This window comes from Palaemon carinicauda, chromosome 38, assembly GCF_036898095.1.
Source record: "Palaemon carinicauda isolate YSFRI2023 chromosome 38, ASM3689809v2, whole genome shotgun sequence".
In the NCBI taxonomy this organism is placed as follows: Eukaryota; Metazoa; Arthropoda; class Malacostraca; order Decapoda; family Palaemonidae; genus Palaemon; species Palaemon carinicauda.
Genome location: NC_090762.1, coordinates 69,262,976 through 69,270,475, shown reverse-complemented (window position 1 = coordinate 69,270,475; position 7,500 = coordinate 69,262,976). Strand labels below are relative to the sequence as shown.

The following is a 7,500-nucleotide window of genomic DNA, read 5'->3' as shown; positions in this document are numbered from 1 at the left end:
ATAAACTTTTCACTGCTTGCAACAACCTTCCACCAACTCCATATAACCTCATCACATCCCACATTGCTTCCCTATCAACTCTATCATATGCTTTCTCCAGATCCATAAACGCAACATACACCTCCTTACCTTTTGCTAAATATTTCTCGCATATCTGCCTAACTGTAAAAATATATATATACTCAGGCCATGTCGTCCTGATTGAAGGGTTCCTATAGGTAGCTTTCTAAGGGATATTTGCTACAGTGATACTCCCAGAGAATTAAACCAAAGGTCTCCAGGATTCTAACTCCTGGCGCGAGTATCCAATGAAGAATACCGCATAATATCAGGGGACGTACTCTAGATACGACACATAGCAATCTTCACCCTAAATAGACTCAAGGCTTCGATGTAAGGGGGAAGAGTGGCAAAAGAAAGGGGTGTCATTCTAGGTACCCGGTGGACCTCATTCCCTACTACTACTGTAATGCAATTACTATTCTAGTAGCCTGCTAAGAGTGTTGTGCTCCCCTTAACCCGGTGTTTTTTACTAGTTTTTCGGAATTTTCAGCATGCAATCCCCAGCATCTTCGTCATCTGTTAAGTTGAGTATTAATTCTTTTCTGTGTGTAATTTTAGTCTCCCTTTTCACCGTTAAATTCCAATAATTTAAGTGCGTTTGGGTGAGCCTTGCCGAGACTGGAGGCAGCCATTTTATGACTGCAGTCGCCCGTTACATTTTTGCATATTATTTAGATAGTAGGGCGACACTTCCCGGTTATAAAGCTATTATATTAGCTAGTTAGGCAAGTGATACAAGATGTGATACTGCATACATGAAAATTATTCTTTCTTCTATTATGTGACTTTACTTATTGTATGTGGGCGGGAGTCCCAGTGGTACCAATTACCTTGGCCGGAGATCCTACAGAGCAAGGCTACTCTTGCTCATATACTGTATATGTTAGTAAAGTAATTCCCACTGTTTAGCCTCGCCCTTATCGTTTCTTCTCGATTTGAATGAGATGTTACATTCTCTAGAATCTATGGACAAGTTACATTTATTCTCTCTCCAAGAGAAAGAGGCTAAACCCTTCCTCCCTCCCGAGTGACACCATCGCCATGGGCGGCAGCCATTGTCTCGCTCCATAGCCGTCGAGTAGAACGATGTTCTTACTGCCCCCGGCTTTGATTCAGATAGTGACATACTCAGGGTGCCCTTGTCTTGCCGATGACAATGTCGTCAGCAAAGGAAGCCATGCTTCCCCAGCTCATTGTTGGAGGAAGGCAGTATACCTGCCGCCACCTCTGATATCAAAGAGCTGTAAGACCCTCAACCCTTTCCCCCTCTGTCTTTTAGTGACGTCATGCCGTCACAAGATTCTTTCACCAGTATTCTGACAATCATCCCGGCTGTCTAGGACGTCTGTGTTACCGGCTGGTACCCCGCCGGCGGCAATTAGTTCAGCCGTCTCTGCCACCTTCCCCCGAACTCCCTTCCCTCACAGGAAGTTAATAAAATTGGGGAAAGATTGAGACGGCTCCTGACGGCTTCCGGTGGGAAACCTAATATACTTTGGAAAATCCTCAGCTCTCTTATGAGCTGTCATCCACATTCATTGCCGCCGACTTCATTCCCGGCGACAGGCCTTTTGTGGATGGGTGGGAGCCAGAATCTGATAGATTCTTTCCCCTTCCATTGGAATTTCCACTCTGGTAAGGAGACAGTAGGCGGTCTTATAGTTATTCTATACTTGCAGCTGTTATGTTCATTCATAATAGTAGGAAACTCTCCTTCCTTAATCTTTCTCTCTCTCTTTCAGTTAGCACCGTCAGGTACTAACCTAACACCGGCAGTGTCTGCCAGCAAACTACTGTGTACAACTATAAAGTAGTACATAAGTTTTCTAACATACTCTGTGTTTCCTATCACAGACGATTGTTGAGACCATATTTTGTTGAGGCTGAGTACTCCCTCAACACCCAGATGGTTTTCCTTGATCATCAGGGACTTAAAATACCCGAACGATATTAACATAATACTACAGGTGTATAATGTTAGTATAAGCTATTTACTAACTCTAACTCTAGTTCCTAGAGTTTCTCTACCTTGTATCCTCCCTATCAGGGAAACTGAATATTAATACTGACGGAGGTCTCAGCAATGGCCTGGGAGAGGAAATACAGATATTTGTCTTTTCTATTTCCTTTCAAGCTTACTATCCTAAGCTACCATAAACAATAGTGATTACCATTGTTATTATAAACTGTATGCTTTTATATCACTGATATAAAAAATACTCATTAGTATTTCTCCTTTACAGCATGACCCTATGGAGAAGTGCGGAGCGATGTTCTGCAACCACAAGGGGAAAGACTTCTGTGGCCACACGATGTGCAGGACTCATGCCCCCTGCAGCGTTGTCATAGGAGTCCTAAATTATTGGGACCCAAAGGGTTGCCCCACTTGCTCAACCCTGCTGACCAACAGCTTCGGCGAAGCCCCCCTAGTTACCCTAGAGACTAGGGATACAGCGAGGGACACCCTTCGCAAATGGGTAAGAGGCTTCCAAAAGAACTCTCCAGGACCATAGTTGCCCAATGACTGCCTGAGGTGCCTACTGTTCTCCAAGGCTCTGTCGAGTGAGGTGGTGTCCAAGGGACAGCTCCGGTCCCCCTTCGTTCAACTGAAGATTGACTCGGACATTAACAAGGTACTAGAAGGCATGGACATCTACCAAGAGAGGATGTCAGAAGTGTCCACCGACACCGAACAGGACCTACTACAAGGTGGCCCTGAAGAGAACGCGGACCGGGAGAAGGATCTTCGTCAACGGAAACAGTTTGCCGTGACGGCATACCAACCTCTGCCGTCAACGTCCTCAGCCCCAACTCCACAACCTGTTGCCCAGGTTAACGCAAGCGAAGAGATTCTGACATCTCTTCAAAAAATGATGGAGTCGTTCCAACGGGAACTAGAGACGATGTGGGAATCAATTAAGCAGCAGCAAAATCTGTTGCAGGAGAAGATGGACCGCTTCGGAACCACCAATGGCACCTCTAAGAAGCCTCTTAGTGTGTCTGGTCTCCCTCTTTGCTCTGAAACTAATCCCTGGAGGTATGCGGGGCATATGTCAATGGTGAATGGGAAACTGTTCGTTTCTGAGAAGTTGGGAGCCAGGCAGATTGAAGACCTGGAGTTCTGGCCTAACTTTTCGGCCTATCCAGAGTGCTACGTGAGACTGTGGGACGAAAATGCAACCCGAGAAGAAACGGTCCCTAAAGAGGTCATTGTATTCGATCACGAGAAGGCGCAAGCCAGCCTTCTGAAGGCCTTGAAGGGAGCTCGGTATACTAACTCCAAAGTCTCAATACTGAGCAAGAAACACTCCACTTTTCTTGCCCCTTCCTCCATCTCTTTCCTCTTTACGGAAAAAGCACTAGACTTTGCAGTCAAGGCCGTCGATGAGGGAAAAGCCTGCCCGACCCTCGAGGAATGCAAGCCATTCTCTCTAGCACTGCCTACCTGTGATAAGTGGTGGAAGGATGTCCACCTAACCTTCTCCGTCTCTAAATTAGACCCAGAGATCGCAGGACAACAGAGCAACCACAGAGAACAGGAACCTTCTCCAAAAGTGGAGCATGTCCTCAAAAAGGAAATCTTCGGAAGGAGGTCCCCAGCCCAAGAACAAAAGGGCGAAGAGACCTCGAAGACCTGCACAACTCCTCGCCATAACTATGACCACAATGCCTCAGACCACCTTCCAGATGGTCCCTCAACATTTGGTAGCCCAGTCACCAGTATTTAACCCTACCTTTGAGAGGCAGTCGACTTCCTTTCACCCCAGCCAGAAAAGAAAAGGTCCTAAGAGAAGTTCTCCAGGAGGTAACTTCTCCTGGGGCCGAGGAGGATGTGGTCGCGGAAATAAATATGCAGGACCCCCCAAGCAATGAGGGGTTCCAGGTAGGGACCAGACTACATTACTTTCGGGATCGCTGGCCCTTCGATCGTTGGGCCCACAGCCTAATCACGAATGGACTCGGGTTGAAATGGAGCAGAACTTCAGCCCATTTTCCAGAATTCTTCCAACATTCCACCTCCTTGTTGGAAGAATATACTTCATATCTCTTGAACAAAAAGGTGATAAAGAAAGCGAAGTCCATCAAGTTCCAGGGAAGGCTGTTTTGTGTTCCCAAGAAAGACTCAGACAAACTCAGAGTCATTCTAGACTTGTCTCCACTCAACAAGTTCATCGAGAACAACAAGTTCCGGATGCTTACTTTGCAACACATAAGGACCCTTCTGCCCAAAGGGGCGTACATGGTCTCAATAGACCTAGCAGATGCTTACTGGCATCTCCCGATGAGTCGCCTTTTCTCCACCTAACTAGGATTCAAACTACAGAGGAAGAAGTTTGTCTTCAGAACAATGCCCTTCAGACTGAACACAGCCCCAAGAATATTCACGAAGCTAGCAGACACAATCGTCCAACAGCTACGCACCGACGGTGTTCAAGTGGTAGCATATCTAGACGACTGGTTGGTATGGGCAGCATTCAAGACTACTTGTCTGCAAGCAGCCCACAGAGTGATCCAGTTTTTGAAACACCTGGCCTTCAAGATCAACCGCAAGAAGTTTCGTTTCACTCCAGCTCAACAGTTCCAGTGGCTAGGAATCAAATGGAACTTGAAGTCACACCACCTCTCTATTCCATCCAAGAAGAGGAAAGAATTAACGGGATCTGTCAAGAGACTAATCCGTCACAAGAGGATTTCAAGACGCCAACAGGAAAGAGTATTGGGCTCTATCCAGTTTGCAGCAATGACAGACCCTGTGCTAAAGGTACGTTTGAAAGATGCGACAGGAGTCTGGAGGAAATTCGCATCAAACGCTCGAAGAGATCAACAAAGGTTGACCCCGGCCTTGCTGCGCACGCAATTAAAGCCGTGATCGACAGCCAAGAGAGAGCCCGGACAATTCTCCTGCAACCACCGCAACCATAAGTGGTGATACACACGGATGACTCCTTGGAAGGATGGGGAGGTTATTCTCACGACAAGAGTGTGCAAGGGAATTGGTCGCACCAGTTCAAAACCTTCCATATCAACATTTTAGAAGCTATGACAGTATTCCTGCTGTTCAAGAGACTATCCCCTCGCAGATCAATCCACATCAGATTGGTCATGGACAACGAGGTGATAGTAAAGTGTCTAAATCGACAAGGCCATCTTCTACCTGGCAAGGGGGAGGGGATGGCACCTATCAGCAGTTCACTTACAAGGGTTTCGCAATGTGACGGCAGACGCTCTATCCAGACGAAAACCCATAGAGACAGAATGGTCCCTAGACGCAGACTCATTCTCCTTCATCTCGGAAAAAGTCCCAGAACTGCAGATCAACCTCTTCGCAACGAGCGACCAGAAACTATCTCGTTACGTAGCCCCTTACATGGACCCTCAAGCAGAAGCGATGGATGTCATGTCCCTCTACTGGAACAAGTGGAATTGCATTTACCTGTTTCCACCAACCAATCTCCTGCTAAGAGTCCTCGACAAGTTAAGATCCTTCAAAGGGACAGCAGCAGTAGTAGCCCCCAAGTGGCCCAAAAGCAATTAGTTCCCTATAGTCCTTGAGTTGAAACTGAAGCTGTTCTCTCTGCCGAATCCAGTGCTATCTCAACTGGTCCAGAAGTCGACTGTCTACGCTTCATCCTCGAGAACCAACAACAACAACCTACATCTCATGATTTTCTTGCCTTAGAGGAGAATACAAAGTTTGGAACCTCGAAGAATAAAGTTGACTTCATCGAGGAGTACAAGTCAAGTTTGACTAGAAGGCAATACAAATCGTCATGGAAGAAATGTGTCCTTTGTGAAAGCAAGAAAACTGACAGAGATATCGATAGATTTCTGTCTTGCTTTCTTCATACACCTCCATGAACAAGACCTGCCCTCTACTACAATTACTTCTTGTAAATCGGCCCTGGCTAGACCACTTCTGTGCGCTTTTGAGGTGGACCTCTCAGGTGAAATCTTTAATACGATCCTGAAAGCATGTGCTAGACTCAAGCCTGCAACCCCACCAAAGCCCATCACTTGGTCTTTGGACAAAGTCTTGCAGTATGCTTCGAACCTAGACAATGAGGACTGTACTCTGATGGATTTAACACAGAAAGTAATTTTTCTCTTCGCAATAGCATCAGGGGCTAGAGTTAGTGAAATAGTGGCCTTATCCAGAAACGAAGGCAATATTCAGTTCCTAGACTAAGGAGAACTGAACCTTTTTCCTGATCCTGCCTTTCTTGCCAAGAACGAGCTACCCACCGAGAGGTGGGGTCCTTGGAGAATCTGCCCATTGAAGTAAGATGCCTATCTGTGCCCAGTAGAGTGTCTTAAGGTCTGTCTTCGAAGAACTTTAAACTTGAAGGGAGGACAGCTCTTCAGAGGCGAAACTTCAGGATCAAACCTATCTTTAAGACAACTGAAAGCGAAGCTCACCTACCTTATTCGCAGAGCGGATCCTGACAGTACACCAGCAGGTCACGATCCGAGGAAAATTGCTTCTTCGTTGAACTTCTTTCAATATAAGGACTTTGAGAGACTTCGCTCATACACTGGGTGGAGATCATCCAGGTCTTCTACAAACATTACGCGAAGCAAGTACATGAAATAAAACATGGTGGTGGCGGGTTGTATCATTAAACCCATCGTCTAGTGCTGCGATGAACAGTGGACTGTTTTGGGACTTTACAGTGCATCGGGTGCATGGGTATAACTACCCACTAGTGCAGATCAAAGCTATGGTTGGCATACTGTTCTGTGTAGGTGCATATCTGATCAATACACCAGTGCCCAGTGAACGTTTGCGTTACGGTGTTTATGCATTTCCGAACATCTGACCATGTCAGATAGATTTGGTTTCACATCTCCATTGAGTGGCGTTATTCCGATAATGTATTTATATATTTTTTCTACACGATAAAATGTGTGCTTTGATGTGTTGTAATGCTGGATCAGATTCATACTTTGTTGTAACTACATTTGATAAATTAGTTGCATAATAAAAATACTTAACCATATTTACATCTTATTACTGCTTCCTCAATAATAAGCTAATAAAGTACACTAGAGTTTTACTAAACCCCTGTATGGGGCTTATATCCTTGAAATCACTATAATGATTTCCAGAGGAATAAAACTTACATTCTTAAGGTAAGTAAAAGAAGGTAGGCTTCAATGTTTTCCTTTTTGTTCCAACGGAAATACAAACCTTGAATCCTTATTGTCTATATCGACATTTTCCCTGCTGGGGGCAGGAGGCACTAAACCAGCTCCAGGTTTAGTGGGAGTGACAGATCTCTGGAATTTCACATATAGGTCTAGTAGACCACATAGGAAATCTACTCAAGGTGGAAGGCACATAAACAAACTCACAGCTAATAGTATTTTCAAGACAATTCTCTAGTATACTTCCATCAGGACGACATGGCCTGAGCCCAAAAAACGCATTTTGATCAA

General features: G+C 45.4%; 1 protein-coding gene across 2 annotated transcripts in view; it reads right to left on the bottom strand.

Annotated features, from left to right (window-relative positions):
- LOC137630234 (CRISP/Allergen/PR-1-like) overlaps window positions 1–7,500 on the bottom strand; it is a 273,374-nt gene that overhangs the window by 152,969 nt on the left and 112,905 nt on the right. The window lies entirely within an intron of this gene.